Raw genomic sequence first — 20,890 nt, 5'->3', positions numbered from 1 at the left:
TACATACACCCACATAATTATTTTTACAAGACCTTTATTTTCATTGTAGCTCCCCTTATTTTCTCTGCTAGGAAAATACACAAAAGCATGGAAGCCACGTTGGAATTAATTTATGCCTTGTAAAGTTACAGACAGTTGATATATTCTGACTGAGAGGAAAATAAAGAGAGAGTATTTAGAGAAATCCATAGTTTTGAGGATGACTAGATTCTGTAGATGATTCTGTCTTTAAGTTACTTGTACTGTATTTTTAATCCTCTGAATCTACAAATTACTACTTATCTACCAGTTGAGTCTCAAAGCAAAATTTGCCAATGACTTTCCCAGGCTTATCAAAGATGCCTGTCCCTGTGGGTCACTGGAAACTCCTAGTCAGTGTGACCACAACCTGATATATTTGTTCTTTGAGGCTCAGGAGTTGGATGGCCTAAAAAAAGGCTTTTCTCATCCACACTTACTCAGACTTTGAGTGAAAATAAAGGGAATGCTGCACATTGAGCTGTAAGTTCCTTATTCTTGTTCTAGAGCTGTGCATTCCTTTGCTGATGGATGTGAAATATATAGATATATTTCAAGACTGGATAGGGGGTCAGGAGATGGGGTGATAGTCACTTCTGTCATCTCAGACACTAGCTGTGTTTTCAGAGACCTGTTACCAGGCTCTCTCTGAGCCAAAGCAGGAGGGCAAGAAAGCCCATCGAGTCTAGGCTACAGTGTCATACAATCTTGGTGGTTTCTTACTAATTAACATCCACTTGAGCTCAAAGAAGATGGGACCTTACTAAGAGAGAGTCACAATGTTCATGTGGAAATTAAGAATCTTCAACATGTGGGGATCATTGCTTGTGTATCTTTCTGGGGTTATGACCATTCCCTTAACCATGAGTGAGTTCAGGGTTGTGATATTTGCTTAGTTCCTATCTAGCTGACAGACCTGGGGCAAGTCTCTTGACTACTTTAGGTCTTAGGCTCCAAATCTGAAAAATCTGGAAGATTGGCTAGGTATTTTCTAAGGAATACACTAAGGGTAATAACCCAAATTCATATTGTATGTTAAACTCTATAAAGCTTTTCCACAGAGTTTCTCATTTGGTCCTGATTTGACTACAAAGTAGAAATTATCCCCACAGCACAGAAGAAGAAACTAAGACTCAAATGTTAAATGAGTTTCTTGAAGTATCTCTGAAAATGCCTTCTGGTTTCCAACCCTCCATTATTTCAATTACATCATACTCTTAACTCTAAGAGTCCATGATTCCATGTTTCTCTTCCAGGTATGTATTATGGACTGAATGTTTATGTCCCCAAAATTCATATTTTGAAATCTAATCCCCAGTGTATTAGTATCAGTAGGTGGGCCTTTGGGAGACTATTATGTCATGAGCATGGAGCCCTTATGAATGAGGTGTGCCTTTATAAAAGAGACACCTGGAGAGCTCCCTTGCCCCTTCTACCATGTGAGTACAAAGGGAGAAGATGGCATCTATGAACCAGGAAGCAGATTTGTACTAAACAATAAATTGGTGGCACCTTGAACAATAGACTTCCCAGCTTCTAGAACTGTGAGAAATAAATTTGTTACTCATAAACTACCAAGTCTATGTATATTTGTTATAACAACCTGAATGAACTATGTCTTTATTATAGCTGCAATAATCAACCATGATAACACCGTGCCTTTGAGGCTTAATCCAATATGACATGGAATGACAAACTTGCATCCATGGCAGCCCCCTAATGGCACTATTGTCCCAGATGCCATTCTGGCAAACAGTTTGGCACTTTTTAACATACTATCTGTGATATGTTATGCCAACTTGATTTTGATGCTAGGAATAATATTGGCTGTAGACAATATATATCTAATTGCTGAAACCCAGATTTTTAATTCATTTCTCAATATGAATAGGTTTCTGAAACCCCAGATATACAAAAGATATGAAGCCAAATATTAGAATAGTAAGTGCTTATACTTATTTATAAGATATAACTTATAATAGTGATCAAATTACATGAAGAATTTTCTTTTTATGAATGATGTTACATTGTACACTCTTCAAAACTTTAACTTTAAAATCCATAAGCAAAATCCACTGGGTTCTAGTTAACTTTAATCTCCCATCTGAATAGTCCAATCTTATAATCCTCACAAGCTTCTTTGCATCCCAAACTCTAATATCCTTGCATACATAAGTAACTTGCTGAAAAAATCTTGGAAGTCCTATTTTCCTCTTATATTTCAATAGTGTCTCTTTTCCAATAATAAAAGCAGAAACACCTACCTAAAAGACTTTCAAAAATAAAGGCCTAAAAGGAGACCCAGTGATCTCTCCATATCAATATAAGACTCTGCCCATTCAGGATGCATTTTGGCAGGTACTATTGTGTGATAATGGAGTATCAATAATTCAGATTCCCACTCCTTATTTAGCCAACTTCAGGTCTCCCAAAGTCCCAGGTACCACCATGACCTATGAGGCTTAATCAATATACCAAGCACTGAGAAGACCAAACTATGAGTCTGAGCTTCTGCTAAATCCTTATTATAATTTAGTTTTTCAGTTTTTGAGCATTCTTCAAGATTATTCAACATGTTCCACCCTGACATTGCCTTATTCTCCATTCACTTTTTTCCATCCTTCCAAATGGATTGTATATATCTGAGGTTCAGAAACAGTTCTCAATAAAATCTTGTAGGTTTGAGTCTAATTGGATATATAACTCTGTTCTTCCCCAATTCCCAGGCCACAACCTCTGATTGTCAATCCTTTGGATCAGCTCTTACAGGGTTCTGGAGAGTACATTAAATGGAAAGTTTTCTGCATTGAAATCACCTACCATATTTTGTGAGCAGCTCTTGTCTTGTGATATTCTTCCTGACAATCCTAAATTCCCCTTTTAAATTACTTCTCCCTCCACAGATGTTTACTCTACTTATCTCCTTTCATCATTCCAAATCTTCAGTTCACCTTTCAGATATCACCCTACTTGAAACTATGCAAATATTTATATCAAGCACTTCTAATGTGTCAGATCCAATCATACAACATACAAAGAGCAACACAAAGCCTACCTACAGAGTTTTGTGTCAGTTAGGAAAGACAGACGATCATAAAAACAATGAATGATAGGGAGATGTACATAGGCATTGGGAGCATGTAGCAGGAGAATCCAGTCCTGGTTGGAGGGTTTCCTGGAGGAATTGAGTTGTGGAGAATGTGTAAGAATTAGTCAGATGAAGTGTGAGAGATTATTCCAGAGATAGAGATAGACAGAGGGAGAAAGACAGAGACAGAGAGACAGGGAGAGATTTGTTCAAGCAACTAGGGGGGTTACAGTATCCATTGTGGTGGGACTGTGGAGTAAGGGATAAGGAAAGATAGGCCAGCTGAGAGTGTTAGGGATTAATAGGAATTGCTCAAAACTATGGGAATCCATTGAAGAGTTTTAAGTTGGGAAGGACATGGTTAAATTTGCATTCTTGGAAGGCTGTCCTTCTTAGGGCTGAGTGAGAAAACATACAAGCTGATTTTGAAGATTTGGAATCCAGGAACCCAGTTGAGAACTGAGGATTTGTGTAAGTGAGACAGGGACCATGGGTGTAGTCAGAGTAGGGTGAGGTCCTCCCAGAAAAGCAGGGCAGAATATTTACAGTCAGAGCAATGTAACAATGGGCAAAGAAGTCCCTATTGAAAGTCTTTGCTAAGCAATATGCAAAGTCAAGGTCACACTAATTCTCTAAAGTAAAGATATAGACATCTTCAGTGAGATCAGTTAAATATCAAAAGGCCAGAAGCAACTTGGCCTGGAATGTTTGAGTGTTCTGCGAAGGCATCAGCATAACCCATGAATCCGCTGTCAGCCCTAACAATCAGACTATGACCTAGCCCACCTTGAGGACACGGCAGGTGATGCAAGTCCACAACCCTAAGTTTTTTTCATGTTCCCAAAAATTCCTCAACTACCTAGACATCCTAAACCCCCCTAGACAACGCACCACTACGGTCTCTCTTGTCCCCTCCTGGCATGAGCCAGGAAATCTATTCTCTCACTTCATTTCTAAATAAAAGCCTGTACCTTGCTCTCCTACCTTGAATGTTTGTGAAGCTCATTATTTGGCTTCATGAACAAGAATCCTGGCATCATCTTTGGGGGCACATCCAGGATAACTTTGGAGGTGAGTATCGGCATCCAAGCCTGCCATTTATTTCACTTTCCTATTAGAAAGAAGCCATTATGGCACACAAAATCAGGCTCTTGTCAGCCACCTAAATGGGACTAGCCCTGCTGCTGATCTCAAAGTCTCAAGCGACAGGTTCCCCTGCGTCGCCCTCAGTGGATCCCTCATCTCCCTTGGGAGCCGGGAAAGTTAGCTGAGTGGAGGCCAGGATTCCCTTTCGAGGCATCGCCTCAGATGCGAGGGACTGAGGAATGCCGTGGGCAATTGCAAGAGTCTAGGCTGAGGCTACACTTCAGTGGCTTCTCAAAGGCCCACATGTCTGGAATCAGACCCTGACAGTCCAACTGGGTACCATGAAGAGCACCTCTCTGTCTCTGTCTCTGACTTCCAGCTTGCTTCTTCAGGTCGCCCTGACCTCAGTGAGGCACGGAGTGTTCCTAACTCTCTCCTAACTTCATCAGTCTCACGGAACCCAATGCTCACCACCACAAGGTAATGGATCCATGCTTCACTCTTATTCCTAACTAAATGCTGTACTTTTTATCTCATAAAAATGTGTCTGGGCACCTGTTAGCCACTTAAAAGATGATTAGCATTGGCTACCAGTCTTATGTCTTGGGTGAAAGGTTTCCCAGTGTCTGCCGCTCCTTGATCCCCTGCTTCTGGATGGACAGGAATGTCAGAGAGTGGCTGAGCCAATTTCCTACTTTCCTCTCCTAATTTGTGGACTCCGAGGGCAGACTGTACTAGTAGACAGTGGTCCTTGGATCTCGGCTCTGGCTGATTGATCCCATGGCACTGAGTGAACCTCTGGCTAGGCTGCTGCCTATGCGAGAGTCACAGATGACCCCTGACCTCTTGTTTCACAGATCAGATCTGTTATAGTGGGTGACTGGCTAAATCCCAGGCAGTGGCAGAAACTGGTGCTTGAGTATAGACACCCCCCTCCGTAACTGTACATGTAAATGGCCCCATTTAAATTCTAGCCATGGCTCTATTCTGTTGATCTCTCTTCCTTGGAGGCAGTCTTCCTGGGGCTAGGCATTTCCTTATCTGCAGCCCGAATGGACTGTGCTAAAGCCCGTGCAGAGAGACTAGGGTCTGAATCAGGACTCCCAGAGGTGTAAAGTAGGAGCACACTGGTGGTGTCCCCACTAGATCCAGGGCTCTGAGGTGACTCTTGCTTAGTGTGGGAAGGCAAGAGAGAAATCAAGGCAAGATACAGGCCACACTGGTAAGGAGTGATTAAATCCAGTAGGCCTGGCAGAGGAGGTGATTGACCACTGTCACCCAGGCTCCAAGGTTAGGGGACACCCACACACAGAGAAAAGGCCAACCAGGTGTCGCACAACTGTCTTTCTCTCTTCCAGTTGGGAGCTTCCTCTTTAAGTTTAAAACCAGACATGCCTTTGGCTTGCATTCTAAAGAACTGAGAGCAAATTTGATCCCCAGACACTGAAAAAGAGCTTTATCTTCTGCACACAAGCCTAGACTCAGTACAAACTCTCTAATGGAAAGGCTTGGTCCCTGAGAGAAGTATACAATATAAAGTTATGCAGCTAAATGTATTTTAAAGCAGGGAAGGAAAATAGTCAAAAGTTCCATGAACTACTAAAATATGGAACTAGTTTTCTAAATTATTTTGGTAGAAATCTATTCTACTTATTGGGTTCATTATCTTCAAAAATTGGGAGGTTTTTAAACTAGACTCCCTGAAACAGAAGAAATTTATCTTCTGCAATACAGTCTGGCTTTAAATGGCTGGTGCCAGAATTGTACTTGCATTTCATTTCCAGCCCCCTGGATACACACAGTCCCTATCAGTTCAGTCTGGGGCCATCTAAACCTTAACCCAGTTATGTAAACTGCTCACCCGTAGAGTGTATTCTTGAAAACTGAAATACTTTTAGTCAAATAAGCTAAAAATAAAGGCAATTGGATGTCAGTAATTCAAATCTCTGTATCAGTTTATCTGTGTATATGTTCTTTTATGAAAAGTTTTGCTAACTGTAGTCATTATGTCTCAATCTGTACATTTGTGTGTCTAAGCATGTAAATGAAATATTTTTCTACCTCCGGATGGTATTAATAAAATTGATTTAAAGACAAGCACTTGTGAAAATTGGGCATTCTAAAACTTCCAGAAAATTCTAATAGAAAATATTAAGCATTAATGCTAATTTAAGTTAAACTGAAACAGACATGTCCTTATGGTTATCAGCTGCCTAAGTTTACCTAAAGTCATTTAAATTGATGTTATCTGCTAAATCTTTGAAAAATAAAATGCTTAGAGGCTTAACTTTGTCTAATATTCAGTAAAGGTTTTGTAAGTAATCTAGCATAGTTGTTAAGAATGAGTAAACTAAGCGTAGCAAGTGAAGATCTTAATAATTGTGTATCACAGTGTGTATACCTACAAACAGCCTGAGAATCTTTGTAGTAACCTAAAACCTAAAAGTTTTGCTAAGTTTCGACATATTTTGTGCTTAGTGAAATTGTGCTGCAAAGCACATGGTTCCAGAAAGTATAAAATGTGTTCATAAATTTGTCAATCTTAAGAATGCTAGTGTAACAGTTTACAATAGACTACTTCTCAGTGTTCACTAAAAATTAAGATACCTAATGGTTTTAAGTTCTAATTAAAACTACTTAAAGTAATAAAGAAAACATTTCTGCATGCTAAAGAATGTGTCTTTTGATAAAAGAAAGTAACTTTGTCCTAAAGTACAGATGTTTATTTAGAGGGAGAACTCTAAACATAAAAAGAATGTTGTACAACATGGATGGAGCTAGAGGGTATTATACTCAGTGAAATAAGCCAAGCAGAGAAAGAGAAATACCAAATGATTTCACTCATCTGTGGAGTATAAGAACAAAGGAAAAACTGAAGGGACAAAACAGCAGCAGAATCACAGAACCCAACAATGGACTAACAGGTACCAAAGGGAAAGGGACTGGGGAGGATAGGTGGGTAGGGAGGGATAAGTGGGAGGAAGAAGAAAGGGGGTATTATGATTAGCATGCATAATGGGGGGGAGAGAGAAAGGGGAGGGCTGTACAACACAGAGAAGACAAGTAGTGATTCTATAACATTTTGCTAAGCTGATGGACAGTGACTGTAAAGGGTTTTGTGGGGGGTACCTGGTATAGAGGAGAGCCTAGTAAACATAATATTCTTCATGTAATTGTAGATTAATGATAAAAAAAGAAAGAAAGAAAGAAAAGGGGATTACTCCCAGATAGGATAAAACTAACTGTAAATCAACGATTAATGCATGCTTTAGATATCCTTAATTTTGATCATTTAAAGGGTGTCAGATGATCAGCTATGGAAATACATTTTTCTGATAATATTCCTTTCTCTTAAAAATAAAATGCAGTCCCTGTGTGGTGATCTCCAATAAGTTCTTCACAATGGTATAAAGGGCATATCAAAGTGTGGGCAAAGGGTTTGTTTGTGTTTATACAGAGGATCAAAGCCTAATTTGGCTACCCAGAAAACGAAATAAGATACGATATGAAGAAGAACTTCCAACATCAACATTCTCTGGAAGAGTCATTCCAGAAGATGATCATCAAAAAACTTCAACAAAGATCCTGGCACTGTTGCAGTTGTAGCTGCATTCATCCCACCGGTTCCTGGACTTGCCATTGGAATGAAGAAGGAGATATCTAAGCTGGCCTGTGCATACAGTGAAACAACAAATTTGACTGGATCTATACTGTCAGAACTCAACCAAGAATTAGGAGAAGTGCAAGTTGCAGTGCTCCAAAATCGTGCAACTATAGACTATCTACTGTTAAAAGAACATATGGGATGTGAACAGTTCCCAGGAATGTGTTGTTTTAATTTGTCTGATTTTTCTCAAAATATTCAAATTCAGTTAGACAATATCCATTATATCACTGATAATTTTTCACAAATGCCTAGGGTGCCTAACTGGTTTTCTTGGTTTCACTGGATATGGCTGGTAATTGTAGGTCTGCTTTGGTTATGTAGCTGTATTCCTATTATGTTAATGTGTGTACACAATTTAATTAGTAGTTTAAAACCTATACATGCTTATGTTACTCTACAAGAAGACATGTCAAAGAAATAATCAATCTTCCCATGTTTTCTTCCATCTGCTACTTCTATAGCTTTTCTTCTTCCTTCCTAATTACAACCCTTAAGTAGAATTCGTGCCTCATATAGAAATTACTGTGTATCATAATTCTTCCAAGTGGTAAAGATACCTCAAGACAAATGCTAGGCATAGAAGCCACAGGGCATAAATCTGCAAAGAAGTAAAAAGCTAACCTTTTCAAACAATATTGTTTCTCTCTCACTTGCCAACTTTACATTTCCCTGTATGGTCCCGGAAGGTGACTGGTTAGCCAGAGATGGGTAAGATTCCTCAAGGGAGGAACAACCTAAGACAGGCTCAGTCACAGGGGGGCCATCAGGTGAGAAATTGGGGCTCAACAGAGGTGAGGCTTAGAACCTCACCCCCCCTGTTTTGAGAGAAATCTTCTGCATCTGTGGATGTTTTGTTGCCCTTGTCTAGCTTGGATTAATACTTAGTCTATAGGCACACACCTGATCATCTGCATTTGCCCTCTTACAGCACTAAACTATGTTTTCTACCTTTATCTTGCATCTACCTACCACTTCAGCATTTTACTTAAAAAAATAATAATAATAATAAGGGAGAAATGTGGGATTCACATATAAATCAAGTATAAAAATCAAATGAATATTCATATTTGACCTGATTGTTTATAGTTCATAATGCGTGATCAAAACCTAAAGTTTCTGTGATGACTGCCCTTGCACTGTTTACCATGTAAGAACTTATTCACTATTGAAGAATTTGTTCACCATGTAAGAACTTGTTCGTTATGCTTCAGAAGATTGGAGACTTGAGAATTAGGCTTGGGGTTGATTAATGATTGTGCATTGATTCCCCTATAGATAATTTTATTGTTGTTAACAACCATATGATCAATGAATATGAGAGATTCCCTCTCAAAAAAAATAAAAATAAAAATAAAAAATAAAAAATAAGAAGAATGTTGTAGAAAGTTTGTGGAAGAATTTAATATGGTCATGCTATATAAAATTAAAGCAAATGAGTCTCAGTATCAAGTACACAGCAAAATTAGAATTTTATTTTCAGTTAAAAACAAAGTTTTCTTTACTGTTAGCCTTCACTTTATAAGATAAATTCTATCCAAAATAAGCAGACAATGAGAGGCAACAAAGGGCCAGGCAGTTTATTTGAGCACAATCCCTGGCGATGTTCCCCGGTCTGGCTAGTCACAGGCCAGGGAAGTCACACTCAGCAGGGCAGGCAGTGAGTTTTTAAAGAAGGTAGGAGCAGGTAGAGCTTAGATTTACAGCAGCACAAGGATTGGCTAGCCTAAAGCACATTTTTCAGGTTGGGAAGGGACAGCAGCCAGGGACTTTGGCACGTCCTCAGTGTCTGATATGCTCACCCCTCCCTCCAGTGCCTCCAACCTTACATTCCAGCTTTTTGGTTATAATGGTTGCTGAATCTATCTGGCTACTTCTGGCTGAGGAGGGGTGGTACGGGTAGGGTTGAGGTTGGTGGGAGGCCAGAGGAGGCTTGGAGGGAAGGGGCGAGTACTGATGTATCCACAGGGTCTTGTTTACTTCTACTGTCTGACCTCTCTATTGGTGGCTGGAGGTTCTAACAGATATTTTGTCTTCATCTCTCAGGACAGATATATCTAGCATGATCACTCAGTCTTTGCCCCATCTAGTACTGTAGTCTGGATGATGAGAGACAGACTGAGGCTTGTTCATAGCAGGCAGCCTGGATGAAAGAATGTAAAGACAAGCATTGGGCAGGACAAGGGGGTATCTCTCTTAGGATTGAGAAGTAAGGTAGGTAGGAGAGGTGTCCGGGGTAACTTGAGATAAGAGAGTATAAAGGTTAGGGATGATCAGGTGAAGAGGGACTACAGCTTCATTGATTATCTGCAGTTCTTGAACAAGCTGGTAGGCCCCTGATGGCTTCTTGACTGGAAGGATTGGAGTGTTACAGGGAGAATTAGTTGGTACTAGAATCCTTTGGGAAAGAAGATATTTGATGATAGGTAGGATGCCCTTGTGATGGACTTGGGAAATAGGAAATTGGAGTCTAGAAGGAGAGGAAGATGAGTTTTTGAGGTGGATGAGGACTGGAGCATGATGCCTCAACACTACAGGAGTAGAGGTGTCTCAGACTATCAGGTTAATGCCAGTCGATGGTACAGCACGGTCTGTATAGGGCTTAGGGCTACAACTTATATTGGCTGAGATGATGAGTGAGCTCGGTTGGGGATGACTAAGAGGCAGGGAGATAGAGACACCAAGCTTGGAGAGGAGATCTCTCCTTAACAAAGGGATGGGACAGGACGGGATGACTAGAAATGAGTGGATAAGAGGATGAGTCTCAAATGTATAGGCTACCGGACCTATCTCTAGAAGCTTAGAGGGGGTTCTTGTGACACCCATGACCGAGATCTGGGAAGGATGTAAATGCCCATTAAAGGAAGGTAAAACAGAGTAGGCAGCTTCTGTGTCTACCAAAAAGGAGATGGACTTACCTGCTACCCACAGCATGGCCCTGCGCTTGGCAAGGGTGATAGTGATGTTCAAGTTTAGGCATCTTCAGTCTTTGAGTAGGCCCAGCAGGTTTGGAGGGGAGTCCCTCAGAGGGACCTGCCTCCCACAAGACTTTGTCATGAGGGGATGACTTTCCCCAACTGGGCACTCTACTTTCCAATGACCTCTCTTAATGCAAACTGGGCAGGGTTTAGTCGGCTTGTTGGTCTGGTTGGGGCATCTTTTTGCCCAGTGGTCTTCTTGGCCACACTGGAAGCAGGGTCCCGGAGGCTCACGAGCTCTGGACTGGTCTTTGGTGTGATGAGACCCCTGTCCTACCGGCCGCAGGGCCACCACAAAGGCTCGGGTTAGGGACACTGTCCTCCTCTCATGTTCTTCAACACGGGTATTAAAGACTTTAAAGACCATGGTTACCAGGTCATGGAGTGGAGTTTGGGGTCCCTCTCATGCCTTTTTAACTTATGTCTTATGTAACTAATACTTGTTCTGGTGCAATCTAGTTCTTTACTAGTTTAGGAGTAATAAAACAGTGATTGTAAATGACAAAAGACTTACAAATGACAATGGTTAAAGATCTAATGAGAGCTTACTATAAGACAGCTGACATAAGGAAATTCGGATATTTCTTTAACACAAAACATTCAGTAACAAAGTTTAGCATTATTCTCTTTGACAGTGCTTTCTAGGAAATTAAGCAGGTAATTCTATATCAGATAAACAAGCTAAATTGGCCAAATACTTTCTCTAATGAGAAAAATTTCCTCTGACACATTCCAGAGGCCCACTGGAAAATATCACAGTTAACTAGAGATAAAAGCACCTTTTTGAATTTGATTTTGGGAAGCTGTTAAAGTGTTTTTTTAAGGCATTTGTTTAAATAGAAGCATAAGTTACTATGAAATAATACTTATCTATTTAACTAGAATGACAATAAAAGATTTTAAAGGCAAATACAGAAGGTTGCACAGTTATTAGCAAAGCCTAGCTTTTAGTTTTTTCATATTAAGATCTCATTATCTTAAATATTCAGACAACTCATTGAGATTTTAAGCATGAGAAACTGTTTTGATTAAACAATTAGAGAACTCTTTGCAATGTTTTAACGTTAAGAATGGACTATCAGTTAAGAAAACTTTCTTTTTAACTGAAAACAAAATTCTAATTTTGCTGTGCTGTGCTCTTAAATAAATAGCTTTAATTAGACCTCAAAACCATTATGAACTTTAATTTTCAGTGAACACTGAGAAGAGGGCTATTGTAAACTATTGCACTAGCATTCTTTAGGTTAACAAATTCATGAACACACTATAATTCCTGAAACCATGTGCTTTACAGCATAATTTCTAAGCACAAAATATGTTTACCTAAATTAGCAAAACTTTAAGGTCCTAGGTCACTACAAAAATTTTCAGGCTGCAGGCAGGCACACACACTGCAATACACAATCACTAAGATGTTCACTTGCTGTGCCCAGCTCACCCACTCTCAACAACCATGCCAGACCACTTACAAAATGGTGATTGTGGGGAGGGGTGTAGGGTCGGGAGAGAAAGGAGGCAGGTCTGTGCTGGGAGGAGTCTTGTCTGTGGCTTCTGGAACCAGAGGGCAGGAGGAGCATGTTCCATTTGGGAAAGAGGGCGGTGAAGGTGGAAGGGAGGAGGAGGGGGTGGTGCAGCCACCGGAAGAGGAGAGGAGCAGGAAGCCAGCATGGTTGAGAATGTAGGCCTATAAGATGGCAGCAGCACATGGGAGGACAAAGATGGTGGCAGAGAGGGGTGCGGGTAGTGAGCTGAGAGAGGTGAGAGACCAAAGTCCTCTGGTGGATCTGAAAAGGAAGGACTGGGCAGAGTAAGAGGCTGACAATACTTAACTGGAGATTGGGCCAGGAGAACCTGGGTCATTGAACACTTAACATAAAGGTCTGGGTGGGAGTGCAAAGTCCAAAAAGCCTGCACATATGGGATTTCACTCCACTCTCCGCTCTGGTGGCAATAATTAGTCAGGTCAGTGAGGAGGCCAATATCGAAAGTTCCCTCAGGGGGCTAGCGAGATTGGTTGTCCAAGGGATACTGAGGCCCGGCCTGAGAGCAAAGGAAGACCAGCTTCCGTTTGTGAACTTCCTGGGACAAATATAGAGTAGCCAAATTAGAAATGAGACACCACAGTGGGGTCTGAGCCTCTGCTTTTGAGGGCTGGTTCCCCATGTCTGCTCCACTTCCCAACTAATCCCACTGACAGGAGCACCCAGCATCCCAAGTGCACCAAGTCAGGGGAGATGGCCTGGGAGCCTTGGTGAGGGCCAGAGGTGGGGTATCCCGGATGCCTGCAGTGGATGGGCTGGATGCCCAAGGGGCTGGATGCCCCAACCTGGATGTAGCTACAGTTTTGGATGTACCAGGTGAAATGGAGTTAGGAAGGGAAATAGACCAGGGGAAACTGAGGGACTCACCAGAAAATAGTCTACACAGTGGAGAGCAGGCTGAGGTCCTGGGTTGGGGAAGGAGGGGGCAGGGCCGCCAATGGCCAGTCAGGGCCCTGCGCTCACACTCCTTCCAGGTTTTTCAGCACCAAATGTAAGATAAATTCTAACAGAAATAAGCAGGCAATGAGAGGCAACAAAGGGCCAGGCAGTTTATTTGAGCGCAATCCTGGGCAATGTTCCCTGGTCTGGCTAGTCACAGGCCGGGGAAGTCACACTCAGCAGGGCAGGCAGTGAGTTTTTAAAGAAGGTAGGGGGAGGCAGAGCTTGATTTACAGTGACAGGAGGATTGGCTAGCCTAGGGCACATTTTTCAGGTTGGGAGGGGAAAGCAGCCGGGGACTTTGGCATGTCATCAGTGTCCAACGTGCTCACCCCTCCCTCCTATGTCTCCAACCTTACACTCTTAATATTGAAAGATTGCAAAAGGTTCTCTAATTGTTTTATCAAAGCAATTTCTCATGCTTTAAATCTCAATGAGTTGTCAGAGTATTTAAGAAAATGAGATCTTAATATTAAAAGGACTAAAAGCTAAACTTTGCACAACTGTGTAACCTTTATTTGCCTTTGAGGTATTTTGTTGTCATTCTGGTTAAATGGATAAGTATTGCTTCATGGCAACCTATAATCCTATTTATGCAAGTGCCAAAAGAAAAAAAAAGAAAAAAGTCAAATGAAAAAAGGTGTTTTTACCTCTAGTTAACTCTGATAATTTCCAGAGTGCCCCTAGAACATGTCAGAGGAATTTTTTCTGATTGGGGAAAGTATTTGGCTAATTTGGCTTATTTATCTGATATATAATTATCTGCTTAATTACCTGGAAAGCACTGTCAAAGGGAATGATACTAAACTTTGTTACTGAATGTTTTATGTTACAAAATATCCAAATATCCTTATGTCAACTGTCTTACAGTAAGGTCTCCTCAGATCTTTAACCATTGTCATTTGTAAGTCTTTTGTCATTTATAGCCATTGTTTCATTACTCCTAAGCTAGTAAAGAACTAGATTTCAGCAGAACAGGTATTAGTTACATAGGGTTAGATAAACTAAAGAAGACGATTTTGTGTCTTTTTGTTTCAAATGTTGCTGATAAAGTGTTTTAAGCTTGTTCTCTTAAGCTGAGAACAGTTTAGTAAATTAATATCTTTATAAGCAAAATTGAAACATTTATCTTTCTCTCTACCTGATCCCTTCAGAATTTAAAAACTCTCAGTAACTATTTTTATATTTCATGGCAGTATGTTTATTTGCATAAGTTCAATAAGAACCTGCTTTTCTTGTAAGAGGACCAATTAAAAATACAGGTTATACTACCAAGGCTTTGACTGGAATGTCATACCTGAGAGATACATGCATAAACTCAAATATGAACAAGTTTAAAGAACTAAGGTTGACTTTATAAAGCCAACAAAGCCCCTTGGAAGAACTGGCCTGGTACCTCGCTTACAGGGTTCCCAGCAGCCTTACCAGGTGAGTAAGGAAGGTCACTTCCTCTCAGGTGCAGGAACCTTAGGATGTCTTAGGGACCTCGAGAAGAGAAGAATTCACCCAAATCTAAAGGTACTGCAGGCAAAACATTATGGCAAGTCTTGCTTGGCTGTCTGGTCTCAAAAGGCCTTTAAAAGTTCTGGTGTGCCCAAAGTTGCAAATCCCAGAAGACCACCAAGGAGCCAACACTGATGCAAAAGCAAAGAGCCTTTATTTGAGCTAGCTTGAGCTCAATCTCTCATCTGCACCAATGCAGTGGCAAGATGTCAGAGAAAGAGAGCAAGTTTGAAAAGTACAAAGATTTTATTGGGGATCTATGGGCGGTTGGTGGGGTGAGAGGTGTGGCCTTGGCCGATTGGCTGGGTCTAGGGGTAGTTGGTGGGGTGAGAGGTCGTGGCTCTGGTTGATTGGCAGGGTCTAAGGGTGGTTGGTGGGATTCTTGCTGACTGGTGAGGAGAGAGCCCAAGCTCCGATTGGCTGAGGTAGGATCCAGATCCCGATTGGCTGGAGTGGGATCTGGATCCTGATTGGCTGAAGTAGGATCATTGAAATGGCAGCACTTATGCTAGGGGGGTGGTCTAAAAATAAAATTAACTTCTGGGGGAAAAAACTAAGTCCCCTTCAGTTCAATCTGAAATTTCTTATTAAAAGTTCCAGCAAAGCGTATTTAAAAGAGCCTATGTAATCAATTGCTCTTCTTGCTGAACTTATGCAAATAATAAAGACGTGTTAATTATTTTCTTAATCTGGTTACTTCTAATAAAAGTGAGGGTGATTTTAGAGAAAAGTATTGTTTCAATAATGTTGCCTTATCCATACTAAATCCTAAAACTAGTCAGTAAGACATAAAGTAGATCCAGAATTCTAGTTTCTTCAAAATATCTGGCTATGATTTTCCAGATGTTTTAGTTTTCTCCAATCATATCAATTAAAGTTTTACTATTTCTAGTTCTCATATTCAACCATGTATTCTTAATTTCATCAAGTTTGTCCTTCCAGAATGGAAAATCCAACTCCAGATGTTGCTACTTAACCTAATAACACAATTTGTTCTATCTTGCCTAGAAGCCATAAAACTGCAAATAGTAATAGAAATGGAACCTGGAATAAAAGTGGCCATCTTCTGAAGACCTCTCGAATGACCACTGATAGAGACCTAGCTGCACCCTTTACTGCACCCCTTCTCAACATGAAGAAGCCACAGTGGTCATCACTCCCTTTCCCTAGCAGTAGCTAGGGTCTCTGTCTGTAGAGGGGGGAATGAGACAGGGACTATGGGTGTAGTCAGAGTAGGGTGAGGTCCTCTGGGAAAAGCAGGGCAGAATATTTACAGTCAGAGCAATGTAACAATGGTCAAAGAAGTCCCCATTAAAACTCTGTGATAAGCATTATACAAAGTCAAAGTCACACTAATTGTCGAAAGTAAAGATATAGATGTCTTCAGTGAGATCAGTTAAAGGTCAAAAGGCCAGGAGCAACTTGGCCTGGAATGTTTGAGTGTTCTGCAAGGGTATCAGCATAACCAGTGACTCCGCTGTCAGCCCTAACAATCAGACTGTGACCCAGCCCACCTTGAGGACAGGGCAGGTGATGCAAGTCCACACCGCTGTTTTTTCATGTTCCTGAAAAATCCTCAACTGCCTATGAAACCCCTTAGGCAACGCACCACTAAGGGCTCTCTTGTCCCCTCCTGGTGTGAGCCAGGAGCTCTATTCTCTCACTTTATCTCTAAATAAAAGCCTGTACCTTGCTCTCCTACCTTGAGTGTTTGTGAAGCTCATTCTTTGGCTTCGTGAACAACCCCGGCATCATAAGGCTCTGGAGTTGGAGAGAAGTTGCCTGATCTGAGAACTATTTAAGGCAAAGGTATAATTTATAGGACTTGGTAGTTGATAATATATGGCAGTGTGTGAGAGAAAGAAGCCTAAAATGATGCCTGCTTTGTGAGTTGGGCCACTGAGAGGCTAGTCAAGCCATTCTTTGAGATGATGAATACCTCCTTAGGAGCAAGTTTAAGAGGGAGTGTTACCAAAAAAAAGGTAAACCTGAACTGGATCACTGACAGAAGAACCAGGTGGCACTCGGGTGTCTTGGAGGGTTGAGGTTTTATTTTACAGTGGCAGGCTCAGAGGAGAGTAAATCACCAAAGGTCTGAGCCCTGAACAAAGGCAAGGGGAGCAATTTATATCTTTCTACTTCCACAAGCAGGCAGCAAGCAGGGTGAAAGAGAAGCCCAGAGGAGTGAGGGCCTGGGGAATGAGGATGAAAGGGACAAGGGACGGTGAGTGTTTGAGTGTTTCTTTTGCTGACCTTGCCAAAGAAGAGAAGTGGAGGGAACCACCTGGACTCGATAGGTGAATTGAAAATGTTCCCTAACACTCCACCCTTTAAACACTTTGTTTTTAGGGGGTATCACCTTGATCTATGACAGACCGATAGCATTGCAGAGTGAAACTCTGGGGAGAAGAAATCTCAGGGCAAAATATCTCTAAACACTGAAACCAGTCAAAGGGAGAAATAAAGCTTACAATCCATTTATAGCTTATAAACTGCAGTTTGGTGCCCTTTCTCTTTCCTACTTAAGCAGAAGCAAAAACCAGCCCTCCCCCTCACCTCTCAGGTAGAAATAAGCCCTCCAGTTACTCAGGTAATTATGCATTGTTATGGAGATGACTTCTCTCCACCCCTTAGAAATGATGCAAATGTTCTAAAGCCACACTTCTTTCTACCTCTTAATGCCTATTAATATGCAGATGTGCTAAAGCCAGGTGAGATATTCTGGAAATATTACAATTTTACCCACACAGAGCCAGTATATGGGTGGCTCGATATGTAACCATGTTTTCTATGAACTTTATGAGGGCATTTAGTACACAGGGGCCAATAGTGATGAGGAGGAGGGGGGAGATGAGGGGCCCAGTCACTGGAAGTAACCAGAAGGACCACCAGCTAAGTCCTCACATCTCCCCTGTCTCTAATTCCTTTCTCTTTTTAATATTCTTAGTTTCAGTTCTTTGATTTTTGTGGTTACTATCCCTGATTGGTTCACATAATAACACACCCATCCCCTAAGAACTCTAAGAATACACAGGTTCCTCCCTTTTCAGCTGTAGCTGGTCTAGGGTTCACCGGTTTTGGAGCATGACTGCCACAAGCGAATTAATCTGACCTTGAAGGGAAAGGAGGGAGTCTGCAATCTTTTCCATGGCCTTGTTTAGTTCTTGATAAAGTTGGAGATCCAAGTGGAGTGAGGAGCCTAAGCTAGCTGCCCTGGCTCCAATTCCTGCAAGTGTTCTCGCGCTCAGCAAAACCATGCTTACAGCTGCTTGCTTTTGTATCCTTGTAAAGGGGCCGAGAGCTTGCTGAACCTCTTGGTCAGACCAGACAAACATGTCGGGGATGAGGAAGACCGGCATGCATAAAACTGTCCAGATCATCTGGAGGCATTGGAAGGTGGTACTTCCGCATAGGAGAAAATTACACGGGGGGGCAGAATAAGATTTTGACTGATTGGTGGTGAGGTTTTTGGAACACAACGAGATTGGGACAGAGCGACAGCTAATGCTATATGTCTTTGAGATGGTCAGGAATGTTATGCTGCCTGCGGTGGGTTGGAGCTGGATGTTGTAGGCTACTGGACTAATTAGTTCAGTCTGGTTCTGGACTAAAGTAGAGCGTCACTATGGGGATCTTGGAGTTCCAATAGAGGACTTGCTGGTTAAGGGCAAGCAAAGCCGGCAGGCTTGTATCTGGTTGCTGATGTTTCGAATTAACTTGTAGGCTGCTGTAATAACCCAGTTGACCTAGTGGATAGGTGCTATGGTCTGAGTTAATTGCTGGAGTCTTGAGAGGTCAATATTGAGTTAAGCTGGCCATTCATTCAGTGCCTTTAGGGCCTGCTTGACCTTTTCATCCCTGTCCCTCTGTGCCTGATTCTGGACTCCCCATCATCACACATTCCAATGTGGGTGAGGTAAGTCCAGCAGACAGTGGAACCTGTTCCTCCCCTAATTACACAGTCTAGGTCCTGTTTACTTATTGTTCCAGCCAGTAATTTTTCCCATCTTTAAGACAAAGGGCAGCCCTATTAACATAATATTTGACAGGAATGTAGATATAGGTGCTGAAATTGGTCCCCAATTTGTCTGAATTTATGCAAACACACTGATGTTCCCTGGAAGTGAGGAAGAGGAAGGGAATGGAAAGAAGCTATGGAAATAGCATTATAGAGAGATACTAGGGATATGCAGGCTGAGGCTTGAGTATAATTAGGAAAGACAGGTAAGCAGCAAAACAAGCTATGATGGCCCAATAGACAGTAGAAAGAACAACTTTTTGAGGAGCAGTCCAGTCCATGGGGGCAACAGCAGATAGTCCAATGCCCAGGACAAGAGAGACCACTCCGGTGAGGGCCGGGATCCACTGTGTGCAGGTGTTCATTAGTTACAGGGTAATTGTCAGATGCAGAGGTGGAGAGGATTCTGGAGGTCTGGCTGGGCTTTCTACTGATGCATGTCTTCATCTGGATGATGGGCACTTTTCACGCTGGAATGAAAGACCCATAGAGTGATGCCGGCAACTTTGAGAGCAGTAGGAGCAGTTAGAACAACAATGTGGGGGCCAGTCCACTGAGATTTGAGGAAGTCCCTTTTCCAATCTTGGACCCAGACTGAGTCCCCAGCCTGAAAAGAATGTACTGGGGTCCCTAAGGAGGTTAGGGCTCTTTCTATGGTATACTGTTGCAGCTCACTTAGCATGGGTCCCGAGGCTTGATCTCTTGCTCCCTTATCTCTTATCTGGTGTAGGTTCCCTGTGAGGCTCCCTAGACACGGGACAGGGCAATCATACACTAATTCAGAAGGGGAAAAGTCCTGAGTCCCACGCATGCAGCAAGCACACAGGAGAGCCAGGGGCAGTAGGTCCAGCTACAGGACGCCAGTTTCCTGACAAAATTTAGCTAGGATTCCCTTGAGGGTGAGGTTCATTCACTTTACTTTCCCTGAACTTTGTGGCCTGTATGCAGTGTGGAATTTCCAGATAATGTTGAGAGATTTAGTTAAAATTTGTACTGCATCTGCTACAAATGCAGGTCCATTGTCACTGTGAATTGTAGACAGTAGAACAAACCAGGGCACAATTTCTCTCAGGAGGACTTTGGCTATCTCCTGCCTTCATTGTGTCCTGGTTGGTAAAGCTCTGAACCACCCAGAGTATGTGCACACTATTACTATGAGATATCTGAGTCTTCTGCTTGGCTAGGCATCTGTGAAGTCTATCTCAAGGACTTCAAAGGGGGCAACTCATGCTGTTGGACACCGGGTGGGGATCATAGTGCAGAACAAGCATTATTTCTGGAGCAAGTGAGACACTGCTCACTTACTACTCGGCATAATGCTGGCGACTGCCTGATGTAGTATTGTTTTCTCAGGAGGACTTCCAGTGCAGTTTTACCAAGGTGGGTGAGCTGATGGTATTCACTGACTAAATGTCTTCCAGTTGCAGTTGGGACAAAGATACATCTGTCAGGCATCTCCCCCCATCCTTTTTCAGTTAGGGTGGCTTCCTCAGCCATGGTGCAGTCCTCCATTTCAGTGGACTTGGGAGGAGGGGCCTCCACCGGGGGTGTTAGGGCCATAGTGAGGGATGGAGCTTTACCTGTGTCCATACTGGCTGCTGCTCTAGCTGCTTTATCTACCAGCCGATTCCCCTGTGTTATAGGGTCATTTCCCTCTTGGTGTGCTTTGCAATGTGGAATTGCTACTCCTTTTGGGAGCCATACAGCCTCGAGGAGCTTCAGTACTTCTTCCTTGTTCTTGATTGATTTTCCTGCTGCTTTGAGGAGAGCTCATTCCTTGTAGATTGCCCCATGTATGTGTATAGTGGCAAAGGCATATCGGGAATGGTGTAGATGTTGGCTCGCTTACTCTTGCTGGTGATGAGGTCTCAAATCAAGGCATGCAGCTCAGCAAGTTGTTCTGACCATCTGGGTGGCACGGTTTTGCTTCTAAGACCTCAGTGGCAGTAGTTACTCTATAGCCTTCTTTCCACGTACCCTCTTGTAGGTAACTGCTGCCATCACTGAACAGTGTGAGTTCTGGCTATTGTATTGTTTGATCCCCCAAATCCAGAT

This window comes from Manis pentadactyla, chromosome 4, assembly GCF_030020395.1.
Source record: "Manis pentadactyla isolate mManPen7 chromosome 4, mManPen7.hap1, whole genome shotgun sequence".
Lineage (NCBI taxonomy): Eukaryota > Metazoa > Chordata > Mammalia > Pholidota > Manidae > Manis > Manis pentadactyla.
The sequence above is the reverse complement of the archived record's forward strand: the minus strand, read 5'-3'. Positions refer to the sequence as shown.